The 20,728-nt window shown below is 38.6% G+C and overlaps 1 protein-coding gene across 5 annotated transcripts in view; it reads left to right on the forward strand.

The window, feature by feature from the left end:
- Positions 1–20,728, forward strand: part of NRG1 (neuregulin 1) — a 200,670-nt gene that overhangs the window by 19,723 nt on the left and 160,219 nt on the right. The gene's annotated exons all lie outside the window — the stretch shown is intronic.

A 20,728-nucleotide genomic window follows, 5' to 3' on the forward strand; every position in this document is an offset into this window, starting at 1 on the left:
CCTTGTCTGCTTCAATTTCTTCTTTTTCAACACACAACCAAGGGGGTGCATACTTTGTTAAAGCTTTGTAATCATCTCTGGAGAATGCCCTGTTGGGGCAGCTTACAGTCTTTTTGGAGAATTTTTTTCTGAGAATAAGTTTCTCTGTGGGCAAGAGCATGGCTACATGTTTAGTGACATTGGACTCAAAGTATCTTGATGGCAGAGTGCGTCTTATACTTAGTTGGACCTGCACCTTCTGTATAATTAGAGCTCAGTAAATATCAAATGTAAAAACGGATTGCCCAGTGGCATAGGCTAAGGGAATAGAATTGGAGTCGTTGGAGTGGTGAGTGCCAACCCTTCCTTAGCAGCACCCCTGTGCCTCATGTTGACCGAGTCTTCTCCACCATAACTCAGAAACGCCTTTTGGGAAGACCCCTGCCCTCCACCCTCACCACAGCGACCTTGGCTCTGCTTGACTTATTAAAAATTGGTGAATTCCCTCCAGCATTTCTCTCTACTCCATCCCTAACTTCCAGTTCATTCTCTTTGCTGCTGGGAGTGCTCTTGTCTAAACTTTGAATTGAACCATGACACCCTTTTGCTTTAAAAGCATTCTTAACTCCCTTTACCTCCAGATTGAGTCTCACATTCCTAAGGTTGCCCCTGCTAGGTCCTCCAGGTCCAGCTCTGCTCCCCAGGCATTTCAGGCCGTCTTTCTGCCACTCCTCTGGTGCCTCAGCCTCGTGGCGCTCGCTGTGCCCCTCACAGCAGCGTGGGGTCATTGCTTTGTGCCTGTGCTCACGGGGTTCCTCTGCCTGCCATGGGCTTGTCCCCTTCTCCACCTGTGCAATTCTTACTTTCCTTTAAACTCACCTGATGTCCCTCCCCTCCAGGGCTTTCTGGACTCTTGCCCAATTACTTACATCTTCCTCTGTGCTTCCGTGGTACCATCACCTCTATGCCTCTATTCTGAGGCTTTTTGCTTATTAGAAATTTAAACAAATCTATTCCTCCACTGGTCTCCTGATAAGGAGATCTTTCAATACCCTAAATGAGCATCAGCATGCTGAAGGCTCCCTAGAAAGGTTGGAAGAGCGAAAGTATCTACTTGGTGGAACTCACTGGCCTCTTCCCTCAAAGTTAACCATGGCAGTTAATTATGCAGCCCACTCTACTGCCATTTGTAACCTGTTATTCCTAGTCTCGTAGTATACTCCAGGTCCGACACAAATAACGGTCATCTGAAAAGCCCCACTCGTTCTGCAAAAGGCAAGAGTTCTCCTGGTAAAGAAATCCATGTTAACTAGAATCTTTGGTTTGGCTGCTCATGTCCAAGCTTTGGTCCAATGAATAGCCCTCACGTCTTTAGGCATCATCTTCAATCCTCTGTTCTGTAGTGTTAGGAAATTAAGATTAGATGCCATTATTCTGTTAGTGGTCTTAGATATTCTTAGTATCAGTCATTTTCACAGGCAGGCATCAGTCCTAGGTTACCTGTTTTGTTCTTATTCCTCTGCATGTATAAAGCACAGTGTGGTCTCCGGGCAGCAGCTGAGGCTGGAAGCTTGGCCATGCAGATCGCTGCCTCACCCCAGATCTCCTGAGTCAGAACCTCTGCGATAAGGCCTAGCAATCTGCATTTTAACAGGCCCTTCCAGTGACTGTGGTGTGCACCCAAGTTTGGAGATCGTACCTGTAGAGCCCCTGCTTAATATAAACCTTGGATGTCTGACTAAGTCAAAAGAGTTCTTTGAAAAGAATATCTATGTCTGAGAGACTCTGTGATTATATAGTTTCAGAAGATGAGTCCAGACAAATTGTCCTATGCAGGCAATGTCTTGTTAGTACTGGGAATTTAAAAAGAAACCAAAGATGATAAGTATTCACGTGTACACCATCCAGGAGGCATGTGACCAGAAGAGGAGATGGAGATCATTAACAAAAAAAAAAAAACAAAAAAGCCCAGCCTTCCACAGATTACATGTAAAGACCAAGACATGCTCTGTGTGTACATGGTGTGTGCATGAGTGTGCTCGTTTTTCATGGCTCACTTACTTTAGCAATACCATAGATAAAGAAATAGTGAATATATCTAGATCAAGATTGCTTCAGTAGAAAACTGTGATCTTATTATTTGTTTTACTTTCTATTTTCCCCATTAAAAAGGAAGACATTTTATAGAAGACCTGTCATACTTAATACCTGTCAGAAAAATGACAGGAAAACTGTTATAATTGCAGGTTAAGTGCCTGCCCTTCCTTTTCTCATTTACTCTTTTTCTGTACTTTGATATTGTGGTTTTGGGGTTGATTTCCTTATGCCTTTCATTTACTGTTCATCAGGAAAACAAGCTTTTGGTGAATCACTGACGTATTACAGGAAGTTGATGCATTTATTGATTCAACAGATAACTATTAAGTACCTAATATGTTCCTTGCGTTGTGCCAAGTGTTGGAAATATACAGTGAATAGAGTAGACGTGATTTTTACCCCTGAGTAGTAAGTAATTTATGTTCTAATGATGCTATGGAGTACGTTTTAGCAGCTGAGTTATATACATGAATGGCAAAAACAGTAGGTCTTGCCTTTAAAGTTTTGTGTTACCCACTATGTGAACTTTATTTAACTCATCAGGAAAAACTTGGGTGGGAATTTCTAAGTAAGTATTTTGCTACACTCTATTATTAAGCTTTTTAAGAGGAATAAATCTCAACCAGGATATTTTCAAATATAATATCATGGCTAATTAAATTTCTCAGTTCACCTATAAATTAGCCTATAAATTAGTCAGAAAGCCCTGGTTACCAACCCCTGGTTTGAAAGAAACCTTTCTTTAAGAGCACTTATATAAGTGATTTATTGATGATTTCAGATCTTCCGGTAATAGAGTAACTATGCGAATATGAATTATGATTATAGGGTATTGGTAAGGGACAGGATTGCAGGTGACTGATATTAATGTATATTGAGTTCATCATACCCAGAAAGTTTATTTTGAACCAAATCCCTAAGAAGTGCTTTTGTTATTGCTTATTGCATATGAGAAAACAGTACAGTTTTGTAAGTAGCTGAGTGGGTGGTGTGTATAGAGATGTACACCAGGGCTCTGATGGGTTATTTACTGGAAAAGCCTCTGGTGGGAAAGCTGGGTCAAGAGGATGGAAAGGGTAGGAGGTCAGAGTGAACTTGTCATAGCCTTTATTAATATTTTATAGACAATAAAATAAAACCTTAAAAGACAGCACTCCTAATTAAAGATACAGTAGTGACATCTACATTTGAAACTAGTAATAATGGATACTGGGGTCTATTATTAATTTCTATTTAGCATCACTTGCTCACTAGAAATATTTTAGGATCTTTGTTCCTTTGCAGTTTGAGATACTGTAAATTCATTTTGCTGTGTTGTAAATCATGTGCATTCAAGTAGATTTTCAGCACCACCCACTCAAAGACTGGTCCATATCCGAGTAGTCGCTGCCACCATGATTTTATAGCACTGGAGTGGAGGGGTTGACTTTCAGGTCCTATCTTCAAGGTTTTCACTTGGGTCCTCTTCCTGCTTTGGTGCTGCCTCTGTCTCCCCACCTTCTTGGTTCCAGCTTCATATACAAGACTTAGATTCCTTGCCAACAGAATTACTCAAAAGGAATAGGTGGAAATAAATTCCACAGTAATAAAACTCACAGTAAATAATTACATATATGCTATAACCATGTATGTCTGTTTATTGAATTACAAATATACACATGACTATAAACACAGCTAGTGAGCTGACATTCAGTCCCTGAACTGATTCCAAACACCACGTAATTTTCATTGCAGTTCATTGTTAGCCTTTTTCTTTAATGTTCATTTTTACTTCCTTTACTATAAAATAAAGAATATCTTTATTATATTCTTATGTTGCCTGCATTTCAAAATTGGCCTGTCTTCTGACTTTTTATGCAAAACATTTCATCCCAATCCAATTCTATGATTCTCATTTCCTCCTTTCAAAGAAACGCTCGCAACACATTTTAGAAATAGAACATAAAACACACTTCCCTAGTTAAGATCTATTTGCCCCAACTTCCCAATTTTTAGGTTAAAGTCATGTACTTTTTTCCTGTTAATCTCCATTACAAAAACTCAGCACAGTTCTGTAAATGATCTCAGATCCCTCCCAGGAACACCTGGACAAAATGTCCTCCATATAGAATAAGCAAGTTATAGAAAGCCTCTAGGATAAAGTTTCAAAGTCTCCTCTTAATTGTTACTGTCCATATTTGATTCATTAAGCCAAAATTCATTCTTTCTAAAGTAATAATCCATAGTCACAGTTACAATCCTGCAATAGTTTTGCTTAACTACAATGTATTATTCCAACTTACATTTACATCTTATCCCAATCATCCTGACTATAGTTGAAAATCATTGACAGCCCTTAGGGGCATAATGAAATAACCTCTCAAATTTAGACAGGATAGAAGATCGTCTAAGCTACTAATCCAGTAATATCAGGATTTTCCTCTGTTGGATAAATGCAGTTGTTCAACTTCCAACCTCATTTCCACTCTTTGATAATTATCCTCACCCAGGGGGTCTCTGTCAGTCAGGGTTGGATGAATCAGTCCTCCTCTTTTTCTAGGTACAAAATCATCATCAAACCAAAATATAAATACCAAATAAATGTATGTCAAATAAAGTATTAATTCAGAAATTCATAACGTTTATTTTCTTACTTCGAGATTGATTTCCCCACCATCCTTTTCTCATGTATATACATCCCACCCTCATTTTCAAGCAATTCTTTGCCTGAACTAGGTAAAGCCAGCAAATTTATCATTAGCATATCAGAGCCCCCTATGCTTATTTGGATGGGGAGCAAGTTCCTTTTGCGCTCAGATAAAATTTTGGACACTCCACTCTGTGTACTCAGGTCAGAGATCTCAAAATACGGATCCCACGTGAATTACTCCCATTCTGCAGCCTGTCTTAATGAAATCGGTCAATTCTAATTTCTGGGTGAAGTTCTGTAGGTACTCTATCATGACTTATTGTTCCTCCATAATAGGAGTCTGCAGACATTTCTGTAAAGAATGAACCGTGCAGATTAACATGAAAGCAGCCATAAACGATTTATTTAAAAAATGATTATGCTCCCATAAAACTTTATTTACAAAACAGATGGTGGGCAGAATTTGGCCATAGGGTCATATTTTGCCTACCTCTGCTATGATATCCCTTGAAGAGTTATTATCATCTCAGCATTCTGTCATAAAGTATCTATCCTTGCTATTTGTTAGAACAGTCCTCATTTTAATTTTCTGTAACTGGCATTGCTTATGTGCTCCAGCAAGTTCTATAGACTAGGAACCTGGGTGTTCCTAGGGTTTTCATCAGGCCTTCAAAAGGCCTTTGTTGAATTTACTCAAATATACTTCTAAGAAATCTCAGTCCACTAGTTGATCAAGTCACTGAATACTCTTATTTTAGATGGTTTCTGCTACAGCTCTGCCGTCCCCCTCTCTCCGACATTTGTACACAGAATAGCTGAGACCTGAATTCTGTTCAAAATGTCAAGTTGTTGTGAGAGAATTGGTTACACTTCAGCCTCAGAAGCCTGGAGTTCTAAGCTACTGGGGAGAACCAGACAGCTTAAAAACAGAAGTGAACCTACAGATCTAAAGCCAAATGTAGAATGCAGCTAAATAACAGACCCTGAATCGTTTTCCTAACTCCCCACTCAGGAATGTTCCTTCTTCCAACTCTAGCTTCTAATCCTTTGTCAGGTCTCCCAGCTGACCTTGGCCTTAGTGTCCAGACTGGCTGGACTGACCTGTCTGGCCTGGACATCCACACGGGCATTGCCATCCTCTATGAGAGCAGTTCTTTTTTTCTGGTTACTTCCTCCTTTCCTGGAATGAGTGTTTTAGTTCAGTTGGTGTTTAATTGCCCTGTGGTTGGCCTACTTCTTCTTTCTTTCCCCTTTCCCGCTTTTGTGATTGCTTTTTCAGTTGACTAGTTTCTAGTTCATTGGCTCTGCTTCTTGCCTAATTTCTACCCCAGAATTTCCTGTCCAGGAAGGGTTAGGGATGGCACTGGGGGGTGGGATGGTAGTAAAATCAACTAAATTTTGCAGTGGGTTGTATGTAGGGCCTGAATAGATGAGCAGATAAAATTTTCAATTTGCTCAACTAAATGGATGTGTGTGTGCCATTTTTTGAGATAAGCAACACTAGCAAAATCTAGATTTCAAAGGAGAGATCTAGGCTGGAGATACTCATGTCCACACAGGTACTAATACATGGTTGCCTAGGAGAGAAGTATAAAGTGAGATGATGGAGGTAGTATTCTTGTAAAGGTTGAATGGTAGCACTAAGGTAGGGTGTGAATGTTGTAAGGAAGGTGGAATGAGGTCTGGGAAGGAGAATAGCTCTTAACTACCATTTCTAGATCTGAGCATTCCAAGATGAGGACTCACTGTAGAGAACACAAGTTTTAAATTGTTTCTTTCTCTCGCGTAGCTTTAAAGATGAGGAAGAAAGTATTTTTAAGCAACCTCTGTTTGAATTCTCCAAAATAAATGTGTTCCAGATTGACACATACTTTAAATCAGTTGTTTAAATATTATGAAATTACTCTGCCCTTACATAGAGAATACTCCTCTCCTAACACATTAAGATGCATGCAGGTATCTAGTTCAGGAGAAATATTTTGGAATATCTGTCTTTCTCTCTTCTTTTTTTTTTTTTAAGCCTGGCACTGACTCCTAGGTAACTTATTTTGGATATGAAGAGTTAGAATTTAAGCCTTGTAGGTAACCAAGCAGATGCCACCCATTCTATAACTTCTAATAAAAATGTAAAAATTCCCTTAATTTATGTGTGTCTCTTCTTACACAATTCTGAGTTTCTTCAGAAGAGAAATTAAATCTTATTTCTTTCTGATTTACCTAAGACAATAAACTTTAAACATTCAAAAAAAAATAGAGTCTTTATTGGAAAGACTTAATGGAGTGGGTGTTACTGCTTTATAAATAATGGGCAACTTTTAGAGAGAACTGCCCTCCAGAGCATTGTAATATTTCTGAAAATGGTGTTCCCAGGCCACCTGTATCACCATCATCTGGGATGCTTTTCAAAGGAGCCCATTCTTAGGCTTTTCTCTGACCCTAGTGAGTCAGAGTCTTGATGGGGGCGTGTGACTATTTCATACTCATTTTGGTAAACTTGGCCCTGGTGACTTAGACGTACACCAGGTTTTGTCTATAATATAGCTTATAAAAATAGCTTACAGCTTATTTCTCTGGTGTGGTAGAGTTGGTGGAGGTGGGGAACCCGCAGGACCATTGACAGATCTCTGTCCTATTTATAGATATTTCTGCTATAACTTCATGTTTGCTTTCCTGAAAAACAGAAACAAAACAAAACAAAACAAAAATCCTCATTTTACAAAAATCACACACTAAAAATAATGGGGCTTCTGGGAAAAGTAGTACTAGGTGAAGAGAACTCAGAAGTTATGGAATTGTAACTGGAGCACCAACACGAATAATGATGATCCAGATCCTGATTTTAAAAAAAACTAGCACAGTTACAGCTCCAATAATATTTGTTCTCAGCAGCTGAGTTGAATCTTTATATCCTTAAGCCTTGAAACTGGTACCTATTTTGCAGACCTTTGTTCTTGAGCATTCTCTTCCAACAGAGATCAGTATGAAGCAGTTGTTAGAAAGGGCCTTCATGACCTGTGTATAAGCTTGATCTAGGCTAGGTTCTTAAGTGCAGTATTTCTATAGCTTACAGCTTATTTCAGGAGGATTTTTCCTTTTTTATACATAGATCATTATCCAACAGATCTGCTGCACACATTTAGTTCCATCCCACAATTTTCCCTTTAGGTTACGTGAGATATTTGAGGTATACCAACATTTTGCAGGAAATATAAATCAGGTCATAGAACTAAGATGTGTGCTTCCCAAGTGATGAAGTTCATCAGACTTCAACCCAGAAGTGAATGTAATGTTAATCTGTAAAGTCTTTTGAGGATTTTGTTTAATTTTCTTAAACTAAAAGGCCTAAATGACTACATTTTCCAAAAGTCAAGGAAGAAAAAAAAAACCTGCTACTTAAATAGTAAAGTCACTAGAAAAATAATTCCTTTTGTTGCCTTAACTGTCAGATTTAAACACATTTCTACCAATATTTAGGTTTGGGTTCTTGAAAGCCTTGGACAGTTTTGTAAAAGTCCTGTCTTCATCTCTCTCCCTCTCTCTCTCTCTCTCCCTTTCTTTTTTTTTTTTTTTGTATACTATTGCGATTGGGATGCCAGTATTCATAAATCATGTTTAAAAATAAAAAGTAGGTTGGTGACTCTCTGCTCATTAATTCTTGAAACACAGCATACAAAAAGGAGAAGAAAACCTCCCTGACTCCCCTTGGAGCCCACCAGCACTTACAGATGACCCGACCTCTTCATTTTATGAAACAGGAGACCAAGGCCAGGGAAGGAGAATGATCCTCTGAGCCACAGTTGGTTGGGGGCAGTCTCAGGGGGGTGAGCTCAGTCCCTGAGCTCCTAATGGTTTATTTGGTCCTAACGATTCTTTGGGTCTATGATTCTTTCGGTGTGGAGCTTTCTTCTGGACCCTGGATGGGAGGGTGTGGAGGTGAAGTGATGTATCACCAGTGGTTCTGTTCAGCCTTGTTTCTCTGTTATTAGCCACTAAGATCCTATACACCATTTCATGAGTTAGCACTTCACAGTTCTTAATACTGGACAGTCAACACAACACAACCAATTTCTCTTTAGAATTGTATTAGTTTTCTGTTGGTGCCATAACTACTTACTATGAACTTAAAGGCTTAAAACAACATACATTTATGATTTTAAAGTTCTATAGGTCAGCATTCCAAGATGGGTCTCATGGACCTAAAATCAGACTGCTTTCCCTTCTGGAGGCTCTGGGAGGGAGTCCATTTCCTTGGCTTTTCCAATTTCTAGAGGCTGCCCCCTTCCTTGTCTCAGGGCCCCCTTCCTCTGGCTTTAAAGCCAGCACCAGTATCTTACCTCTCTGACCATTCTTGTTGACTGACTACACCAAGGAGAGATACCTGCTTTTAGGGATTCGCCTGACGAGGTGGGGTGCCTAGGGTAATAGAGTATAATCTCCCCATTCCAAGGTTCTTACCTTAATCCCATCTTCAAAATCCCATTTGCCACCCCAGGCAACATGGTCACAGGAGTTAGGATGTAAACATCTTCGGAAGTTAGCTCTTCTGCCCGCCCCAGAGTGAGGTTGTGCTTTCATCTGGCTCTGCTCTAAGTGGGCAGACACTTTACAAACTTTATGAAAACTTTTAGAAAGCTTTATAAGTTGCTAAAATTTACCAAGGACTTAAACAATGATATAATAAGAATAGCGACCGGCATTCATTGAGTGTTTGCAGTGTGACACACACTGACTGCTACATGCTTTAATTGTGTTTTCTTGCATTACCCTTTTAGCAGCTCTTTGATATAGGTTCTGTCATAGTGTCAGTGTACATTTCAGGAAACCAGGGCCAAGAGAATTTTAATAATTTTCCCAAGGTTGCACAGCTAGTATATGGCAGAGTAGGACTTGAATTTAGGTCTGCCTACTCAGGTCTTTAACCAGTATATCGCACTCCTTACATGTAGTCCTAACATGGCAAAAGTGTGACATAATACAGTGAAAGATTGAGAATGTACTTTATGCAGAGAAAGCCTCACCAGTACATAGTTATTTTTAATAAGAAATATAATGTGTTATCATGAGTAAAAGCTTTCCAAATGCCATTATATCACTTGAGCAGTGCTTAACTGATTAATATTAGTTGGTTGTGTATAGATTTAGTGATCAATTCTCAAAAGTTTCAATTTAAATAGAAAAGAAAGCTATGTTGCATGACTAAGTGGAGAGGATATAACTACCTCAACAATTTTTAGTGCTTTTGGATTGTAAAGATGAAGGATTTATTACACAAATCATATGACAGTTCAATTGGTCAATAGGTTCTCCCTGTACTTCTGCTCCCACCCCAGGATGTAAGCTCCAGGAGAGTAGAGATCTTGTTTTTCTTACTCATGTCTGCATCTTGAGTAAAACAGTGGTATCTATTTAAGAGATACACAGTAATATATGTTGAAAGAATGAAAATCAAGAAATACCCAGGAGAATAAAGCCAGTTATCTCTATGAGTGAGCCAGGGTCTGGATACTAGTTGGATTCCAGAAAAAGTTCTTTTCAGTATCGAATATTCTAATGTGTTTGGTTAAGGAAAGGGTCATATAAAAGGTTACTATCATATATTTAAGAAATTGGTGGTAACCCTGATAAAAGCCAGTATGTTTTTACATAAATTTTGTGCATCAGTGAGAAACTAGTGGCTTATTTGCTGTGGAGTATTTGAATCCTAGATTGACTTTATGTCTTTATTAATTTAATTCTTCCCTTCAGCAAATATTCTTGACCACCATGCCAGGATAAAAGATGAATTAAAAGAAAAAAAGCCAATGACCTAAGGGAGCTACTGTCTCCTGGGTACAAGAAACATCTATAAAGATAAAATGCATTGTAATAAGTGGAGTCATAATGGTTTTATGCAAACACAGAGGAGGGCCGTTAACTTACCATTCAAAAAATACATACATTGGGCTAGTCATCTTGCAGTATTTGGGGGATGGTGGGTGGTAATACTTTAGATATAAAGAGGAATTGCAAAGATAGTTCAGAGACCCATGTGCCCTTCACTCAGCTGCCCATTCCCCTGGCGCAGTGATCAAAACTAGACCTAAACATTGGCACAATACTATTACCTGAATTACAGACCTTATTCAGCTCTCACCACCTTGAGGACCTTTCAGTGCTGAAATGAGATCGTTGTATAAAAGTACTTGATAAACAGTAGGCTAAGTGCCGGTAGTGTAGGAAATGCCATCTCAGTCCACGCAGCGCAGGTCACCGGATGATGTCACCACTGGTGGTGAAAGTCACATTCTCTGAAGCTGGCTTGCTAATCAAACCATGAGCTCTCTATATTTCAGTTTCCTTTTAGTAGCATGTTCAGTTCCATCCGTGATTCTAATTAATTCCTTGTGAATCTGCTATTTTTTTAAAAAGCTGTTATGGATGTGGTCTCTGGTGTGCTTGGCAGTGTGTTGTTCAAAGTCCATGATGCAGAGCCCTGGCCTCCCCCTCCCCGCTGTGTACAGCGAACCCCCCTTGGAGATGAGGGACTGAGTCAAGGTGGAGTCGGGACCTGGGCCTGCCTGGCTCCCTAGCCCATCTTTCCCTGCTGTATGCAGCTTCCCGACTCATTTTTCTGTTCAGCCTGCCAGAATAAGCATTTTCCAAATTACATTTCTTACTGTACAAAATTTCATTTCCTCTTTTATTCTAAAATAGTTTGCTTCATGCTTTGAGGGTTTCCCTTGCGTTGTAGTATTCTACAGATCAAAAAATTTTATGTCTTCAAAGACCCATTGCCTTCCTTGTACCAGCCTTTAGGATCTGTAATGTCCAGTCTGTGCCTTCATGCTGGCGGCCTTCCCTTTGAACCTTTTAGTGACTCCTCTGAATAGTTTTCAGCTGCTTTTCTGTGTATGTGTCTTGAGGAGTGACCAAGCTATATGTTGTTTTTCAGGTGTTAATTATGTAATTTTATGCCATCTGGATTTATATGAGCTCCTATTTTTCTGACTTTGCAGATGATTTGTATATAGATAATGTCATCACTAAGTGGTAATAACTCATTCCTTTAAAGATGCAAATTGTTTTCACTCCCATTTTCTAATTAGGTTTTCACAACTGTGAAATAAATAAGGCAGATGCTAATCCCCCTTTTCATGCACAAGCTTACAGAGGTTCAGAGTAATTATGTGACTCCCTAGTCCCATAGCCCAACTAAGCACTGAACCCAGGTTTGCTGACTCCCAGTCTTCCTACTAATAGAGACTATGGAGAGCTAGAGGCAGAAGTTAAGCACATTTTGGGTAGAGTTTAGTCATTTAAATTCGTGGACTAGAAACTATTAGCAAAGAATTTAATTAAACACTTTTTCGTCAATAAAACAAACAGCACAAAAGATATTTCTAGAGGCACGCCTTCTCCCTGTGGAGGAGGTCAAAGGTAAATGTTGACAAGCTAAGTAAGCTGGATTCAGGTTCCTTTTGTGCAATATTTGTGAATCTTTGTGCTGAGAAATTTTTATGACAATTTAGGAACCAGTAGGTATCTCACACTGTATGGGAAGCAGCTCAGTTATGTGTTCAAAAGATGTTCTACTGAATTATTTTCTACGTAAAAGGGAAACCCTGAATTCTTCTTGATGGTGATGTGTGCATGTGTCGTCTGAAACCAGGCTACTCGGCTCTAATCTCACAGTTTGACTTCAGAAGACGGTACAGGAAAGCATGACAGCCTTGTGGCTCTGTTAGATAGGTCACAAAATTAGATTGCTTTAGCTAAATCATCAATGATATAGCACAGATTTTCTTCTATGAACAATCTGTTTAATTTAACTCGGGTCATTTTCCACCTCTTCACAAATTCATGACACTGGGAACCCGAAGATAAGAAACTTGCCTTCCTTAGTGTTTCCCAGGGGTAGAAGTAAAATGATAAGGGTTCGATTGTTAGGTTATCTGTGGACCTGCTTAAAAATGCAGAAAACTACACAAGCTTTAAAGATCCTTAGAAAGTCAAACTTCTGGGCCCTACTTAAGAAGGGATGCAAAGCAAGTTATTTAAACTAGAGTAAACAGAGCAGAGAGAAATTCAGTTTTGATCTGGCAGGCCTCAGTGAGTCAAGAAGCCTCCTTTCAATCCTAGCATGTAGCATTTAGTGTCATTCGGTTAATAAGTTATCTGCGCATAAAAAAGAAAAATCAGATTCCACAAAGAAGTGAAATCATATGGCATTTATTGTGGACTCTAAAAAGAAAACAAAGCAAAATGAACAAAACAGCAGTAAATTCATAAGCACTGAGAAGTGACTGGTGGTTACCGTGGGAGAGGGGTTGGGATGGACAGGTGAGGATGGTGAGGGGGATAAAAGGGCACAAAAAATGCTCAATCATAATATAAGTTGGTCACGGGGATGGTAGTAGAGCATGGAGAATATAGCCAGTGATTCTCTAACATCTTCCTATGTTGTAACCACACTACTTGGGGTGAGGATTTAATAACATGGGTAACTGTTGAACCACTGTGTTGTGTACTTGCGATATAAGATTGTACATCAATGATACTTCAATTTTAAAAAAAGAAAAGTCAGAAGGGTTACAGGACAGTTGACCTGTTCAAATACCAAATGGATTTACAAGTCTTGCAAGGACATTTATTTCGTGATTAGCTCTGCTAAAAATTTTTTGTTCATGGGAGGAATCAGTTCTAAATAGCTTTGTGAGAAATAGATCCTGGGGAACTAATATTGGTAGATCACTGGGGGGCTTTTTTCAAATGCACTCTTTATATTTTCTGTGTATGTTTAATGCATTGCTTGAAAGTTTTCCCATTCCTGTCACTGTTTAAAACTACTTATAAGCAAGTGTGAACACATCTTACCTAGGGATTTTATCCAGTTTAGAACACCTAAATGAATGCCTTCTTTTCAAAAAAAAGAATTTTAGTAACATCCATTAATTAAAAGATTGCCATTCAATTGAACAAAGAAATAGTGGTTATGCAGATAAACATTGTTAACACATCAAAGTTATGCTGATGTGCTCAATTTACTTAAGCCGTAGATAAGGCAGAAGAGAAAAGCTCTGTTACAAGAAAATAAATGTGCTATCAAATTTTCAATAACTAGATAGTTCTCCATGTCTCTGTTTAAATGACATATTGGAAGTGAATGGGGCAGGTATGTATAACAAATGAAAAAAAAGCCCTGCTTTTGGATGGCAGAAAAGATTAAATCTATAAACTTAGGTCAAATGAAGTTTGCTGCACATCAGTTATCAGTTAGGTCGAACTGTAAAGGATCTATTTTAACCCTGTATCGATGGCCTCAGATGGAGCATGTGGGATATCGTCTATGTGTCCGTGAGATGTTGTAACTGGGGCAGCTATAGTGACAGCATTGATCGGGAAGGTCTGTTTGAACACTTACCTTACAGCTGCCAGCGACTGCACCATGACTGAACTCCAGCATCCATTGTCACTGTGCATTGCCTTTCACCTTGAAAGAACAACATTAATCTGTTAAGACCCTCTTTTGCCCTCTCATCACATGGATGATCTCAAGTTTCAGTGAACACGGAAATACCACGTGGTTCACCCCTTGTGGCATTTGGTAGATGACAGACAGCCACTCAGTTCAAAAACAATTCTTCTGTATCATACCAATTGGAAGTGTTCTGTCTTGTTTTATTTCCCCATAAATCATCAAAGTAGCTTAGAAAATTCAGCAGTTTCCCTATCTTTCTCTCCCAGACTGTTTTTTTTTCCACTTGCAATATATACAGAAATGATCTGTCAGGTGATGTATCCCAGGTTTTTATCAGGAAACTATGATCACTTTTAATCTGTCAATAAATTAAATCTTACATTTGTACTGTGTATACCCATAGCCAACATAGTAAATGCCTCAGTTTACTGCCTGGTAGTTAAAGGCAGGAGCTCTGGAGTCAGGCTATCTCGGCCCAAATGTGGGCATCCCTGTATCACTGATGTGTGACTGCTGGAAGGTACTTTACCTCTCTGTTGCTGTTTCCTCATCTGTAAATTAAGAATGATGATACTAATACACATCTCCTAAAATTGTTTTAAAACTCAAGAAAGTTAATGTCAAGTGCTTAGAACAGTTCCTGGCACATAGTAGGTACTCAACCATCTATTATTATTCTAAAGGAGTTTATTTTTGAAAGTACTTAGACAACCTTATTTTAACTTCATCTCCTAGGCCTTGGAGACAATGTTATGGTAGTTTTATAATTTCATCTTTGGCTCTCATGAAATCTGGGCAAGAACTACATAGAACCATATAGAAGAGGAGGATGCTAATTTCTACAAACATAATATCAATTTTTCAAGCTGAAAAATTCTTTTACCTAATACATCTGCACCTATTGTGAAGTGTTGTAAAGCTGTTGCAGGCACATAGAAATCTCGCAGTAGAGAGGTGATTTGTTATATATAGCTTATTAGAAACAAAAAAATCACCATAGTGGCTGTGAAATAGAATAACCATTCTTGGATTTTTAGTCTGCTGTCCTCCTCTTTCCCTGCTCCCATCTCAAAATGCAGAGCATCCTGCTGGGAAGTTCTGGGTTTTAATCCTGAACTGTATCTTAATTTGCGTTACGGCATTGATCAAGTTCTGATATAACCTCCCATATCCTCACCTGTAAAATGGAAATAGTAATTTCCACCTCACATGAAATGCCTACATAAATTGTTGAAGCGAAAGGGAATTTGACACAAAGGTAAATTTGGGGATATGTGTTGAACATCAGTAAAAGAGTGCAAGCTTAGCTCTTGTGGCCTGGGCTCAGTCGGGGAAGACAATCAGCTCTGATTTGTAGGCAGAGGAGGTAATATCCAAATGTGCATGCTCCTGCTGTGATGGAACAGCCTGGCCTCTGGGAAGGCTCTGAGATGAGGTGCACTAACTGGGATGGAATGAACAAGATCGCCGTAACTGTGGTCTTAGCTGAAGAAGGGTTCTAGGAGAAGACACTCTAACCACGGTGACCAGATAAGAGCAATATAGGGGAACATAGAAATTGCCAAGTTAGATTTGACCATTTTCCAGTTAGATTGTCATTTCCTTTTAATTAGTGTCACGTGGCAGAGTATGAATCCTAATTGAGTGGAGTGCGTACAAGACAAAAATGTCATGGGGCCCTTTGATTTCAATGAAAAGTCTTTGGGGAAGGTAGGTGTGGCCTCTGGAATCATTTTGGATATGGGTCTCTTTTTTATCAATGTCTTCTAGTCTCTCCTCCTACTTATTCTTTCATCAAAGACATGAAGTCCTATTTTGTGCTAGGCTCCTAAGTTTCTATTTATCTTCCATTTAATAAATTCGGATCTTTGGACGTTTGAATATAGGGCCAATCAAATACACACACACAACCCACCACTACCAATAGCCTACACCTCCAAACAGGGACTGTGACCACCTGCTAGTATCTGCTCTTACTCCTCCTTGGATTTAGCAGAGATAAATTCCTATATGGCCTCTTTCTGTACATAGGCTTTTTCAGTGCAGCCTGATGGGTATGGTGTTCAGATACAGAATGTGACTGGTCATTTTCTGTGACCTTAGACTAAGCTTAGTTTTTGACCAGGCTGATTGTGGCTCATACCCTCAAAGAGAGGATTTAAAAGAATCGTACCATTTCAGCCAACATTACAACAGTTAATTGTGGGAAGTGAAACTTTGAGCACATCCACGTGTAAAAATCCCCACCAATAGAAACTGAAAGGTTTGAGAAATCAGACTTAACACTAGCGAGAAGTCAGCTTTGCCTATAGAGGCCTTGCCATTGTGAATATTAGAAGCAAAGTGCTGGAATATCATGCCCAGTTTTATTGTATGTTGTAGATATACTGACACATTCGATGAACATTACGAGGATTATTCCATATGCTCACAAAGCTGTTATTCAGTAGTACGCATACACATCCTTGCATCATGTAAGGAGGCGGACATGAACCTGCTAAGATGGTATGTCTGGAGCCCAGCTATCTTAACCATACTTTGAAGCATATTCTCAGTGTGTTTAGTTTGCTGCCAAGGATTTGGAGTCAGCCTTAGAATATTTTATAACAAAAACCTGAATTGTATAGTGACTTTCTCTCAAACGAAGACACCCATGTGTCATATCTCATTCTCCAAATATCCTGCTGAATACACAGGGACAAATGGCAATCCCATTAGCTCCTGGGAAAGTGTAGTTAACTGGAGTCAGGAACCATCTATCTGAAGGATGGTTCAGCTGGAGCATAGGGCAGGGTGAGCACTATGTCAACACACATGGCAACAGGTGATGACCTTATTAACGGTTCTTAAGATCACTCATGTCATCAGGAGCAGTGGTTTTAATCTTAGGTGTGTTCTGAGACACCGCTTGCTGCAAGAACTTGCTGTCTTTTACATGGCTATATTTACAGATTTTAATCTGACAAATTTTCCCTTTTTTAGTCAAATTTGTGAGTGCAGCTCAGAAAAGACCAGATGGCAAAGGCTAAACTTCCTCCACTCTGTGCATACCCATCATCTTCTCCTTAAGATAGTGCAACAAGTTAGAAATACTATCAGGGAAGGAGGCTTTCCTCAGCAATTTGTTTACTTCGAACATGACTACAAAAAAGGACATCCTTCAGTGTAGAGAGGGCTGATAAATGATACGCGTGTGGCTTTCATTAACTAACAACCAATTTTCACTGAGTGAGATGTCAGGCTTTTAAAAGGTTTTATGTAGGAAGACTTCACTGGAATCGCAGCTGAAAGTGCACTGTTATTTGATAATATTTTGCAGGTTTCCTGTTTAATTTGTTCAGTGTGTTGAAGCTCTTCAGATTAACTGTGCAGTCAAACACGGAGAGTAATGATACAAGTTAGCTTTGCATTGTCAAACCCTTCAAGAAACACAGAAACAAGAACTTATCTAGCGTCCAGTGCTATCAGCCTATCTCGGCAGCATACACATGCTAAAATTTGTTTCCTGTTCTCAACAATACAGCCCAGGATTTGACACAGCAACACTGAATACATTTAAGAAGTCAGTGCAGAGAAGACAGAACAAGAGGAATGCTTAGGTGAATGGTTCTTTTCACATTTATTTCACCTTAGTCAGGAATATTTATTCACACGTTACATTACTAGAAAAAATGAACATATCACCTTGAAGTTTTGTGTGGTCAGAGTATAAAATAAATATTTTGAGATTACTGCCCTGATTTTTTTTCTACATTGTGTGACACAGCAAATAAAGAAACATAGAAGTGCCGAAAATAGACCTAAGTTTACCTAGTGCACCTACTTGCATTGAGTTAGTCAGAAGAGTATGTCTGTGATCTTTTAAAAGCCTTTAAAAACCCTTACAGCCTGTAAAAAGAAGTGCTTGTAAAATGTGTGACACTGCTCTGAGAGCCTTTGAGTTTCTATTTTTAAAGGCTGCTCTTTTTTGCCGCTTAGTGTCTGTTGATACATTTCTAAGGGTGTGGATACCTTCATATTAATGTCAAGCAGGTTTGAGGTAAATTTAGGCAAAGGCTGCTTAAAACTGGCTCTATCATCAGGTTGTTTCAGGGTGTAGAGGTACCGGCTCTCCAGAAACAACACATCGAGAGCAAAATTATGAACTGTGGTAGACCAAACACGATGGAATCATGCCAAAGATTCTCAGAACACTCCTTATATTTGAAGCATTAATTTAGCATTGCGTTTTCAACCGAGTTTTAGTAAACAGGCCATTTGCTCTTGGCCAAAAGTTGAACGTCAAATAAAATATTTTTGTGATTTTGAATTCCAAGTGCTCAGTTAAAAAAATCCTCCCCCAGGTTTAAGAACTTCCCCTGGCCTGATGAAGTTATTTATACCCAAGAATTAGAAACTACCTGGTGAAGTAGTTAGATTTTTTTCTTTCCAATGAAATAAATGATATTATTATGTGAGCAAACTGTATATCTGAGAAACATACATACTTTTAAAATGTATCTATTAACTTGTAATTGTCTGTTTATAATTTAATGAAAGAAAATATAGTCTGTTGAGAATTGACTCACTGTGAATAAATGAGAAAAACACACAGTTTTGAAGTGTAGTTGTAGACATCCTGACATTTCATCCCTGAATACTCAGCAGATACTTCTTAAGAACAAGGTTATTCTTCTCCATACCCACAGTGCAGTTATCAAACTTGAGAGATTTAATTTTGATATAATATATTATTCAGATTTCCACCATAGTCCCAAATTAAAAATAAAGCTATTTTCCCCCTGAAGCGGGGTCCAGTCCATAGCATGCATGGCATTTATGTCCCATCCCTTCAATCTCCTTTCATGTTGATCAGCTTCACAGTCTTCTTTTGTCATTCGTGACAGTGACATTCCTGAAGCCTGGACCAAGGTGTCTGGTAGAGTATCCCTCCATTTGAATTTGTCCAGTTGTTTCCTCGTGCTTGAAATCAAGATTGTTTATTCAAAGTAAAGGAAACAAATCTAGTAGATTTATATTCAGGCTGAATGGATAAGCAGCTGCACGGAGTGGTCGTGATGGAACGTGGTTCTAATTGTCATTTAAGAATACCTGAAATACTGTACTTGGGTCATTTTGCTTAGAAGCAAGGGAATAACTTTGAAAGTTTTGGTTGTGGGCCAAGTAAAATGTAATGCGATGAACACACAATTTCAAACTGGTTCCTTTAGTCTATATGTAAAATAATGAGGCAATCTATTATTTTTAATATATGTAAACCAGTTTTTCTGATGCCACTTAGCTCCAGCAACTTTGTTTCTTTAAAAAGCCTTTACCAGGCTTACAGAACTGAAAATGATCTTAAAGCATTAATAGGAATACCCCAACACTATTCTAGATGGAGGAGAATTTAATATGTTTTTAAAAACCTCCAAAACAGAGATTCATGAACCATATTTAAAACAGAAGACTCCTATGAAAGCTGTTCAGGAATTAAATCTTACTTCCCAGCCATCAGAAAGAAAGAACTAGACAAAATCATCAGGTTATTAAAGGTGAAGAACAGCTGAAATACGTTTTTTAACTTATCACTATGTCTCTTTATCAAGTACCTGCTTCTCCATCTCATCTCCGAGCCTCCAGATAAATAAAAGGGGAACATGTCATTGTAGGAACACTGAGAAGTAATCACAACATCAACTGGGTTTACCGTAATTTATCAGAACCTTCATATGCTCATTCCTGACTTTTTAAAAAATTTTACTTGGTGAAGGCAGAGTTATAGAAAAACAAACATACCGTGGGCAGGAAAGGGACTTTGTTTCCTGTTCGTGTCTAACGTGGCTCTGATTGATGTCCCTGGAGTCTTGGTCTCTGTCCCCAGTGAATATTGCACAGGGAATCAAGGAGGTGCAGCCTCATTTGTCTGGGCTTAATTTTAGGGACTTCCTATTAATGCCTGAACTGCAGCAGAAGTAGACTTTGTAAATGGCTTTCCTCAGACTCAGTGGAAACAGAGTTGTTGAGACCTCAAGTTCTATGATGCTCATTACTAAGTGAAATTTTGTGTGCAGAGGAAAATCCATTCATTATGCTTTTTAAAACTTCTATTATCAAAGAACCAGATGCACTGCATTTATTATACATAGATAATTATATATATACAATTTTATAAAATAAAATAATATCTATTATTATACACACACACACACTACACAAACCATCATATGTACCTATAGCTTATCTTATGCAGTAATCAACTTCTTGGGAAATTTGTTTCATTTATATGCCTGTCCATTCCCCACCACCATTTTATTTTGAAGCAAATCTCAGATATGATTTTATCCACAAATACTTCAGTAAAGAAAAGATACTCTTTTAAGCAGTCTTGCTTAAAATAAGAATAGTGTATAGGTGTTTAATGTGCAGTGTTCTACAACTTAAAGCACAATTTAAGTACTCTCAGACTCTCTTGAGAAGATTTAGAAGAGGTGAATCCAGTCACACTGACCTTTTGATGTGAGTGTGGTGGTCATCTGAGATGGTCACTCATTGTCTATATGACAGGAACTGTAGGTCCAATAAAA

Source organism: Manis pentadactyla, chromosome 7, assembly GCF_030020395.1.
Source record: "Manis pentadactyla isolate mManPen7 chromosome 7, mManPen7.hap1, whole genome shotgun sequence".
In the NCBI taxonomy this organism is placed as follows: Eukaryota; Metazoa; Chordata; class Mammalia; order Pholidota; family Manidae; genus Manis; species Manis pentadactyla.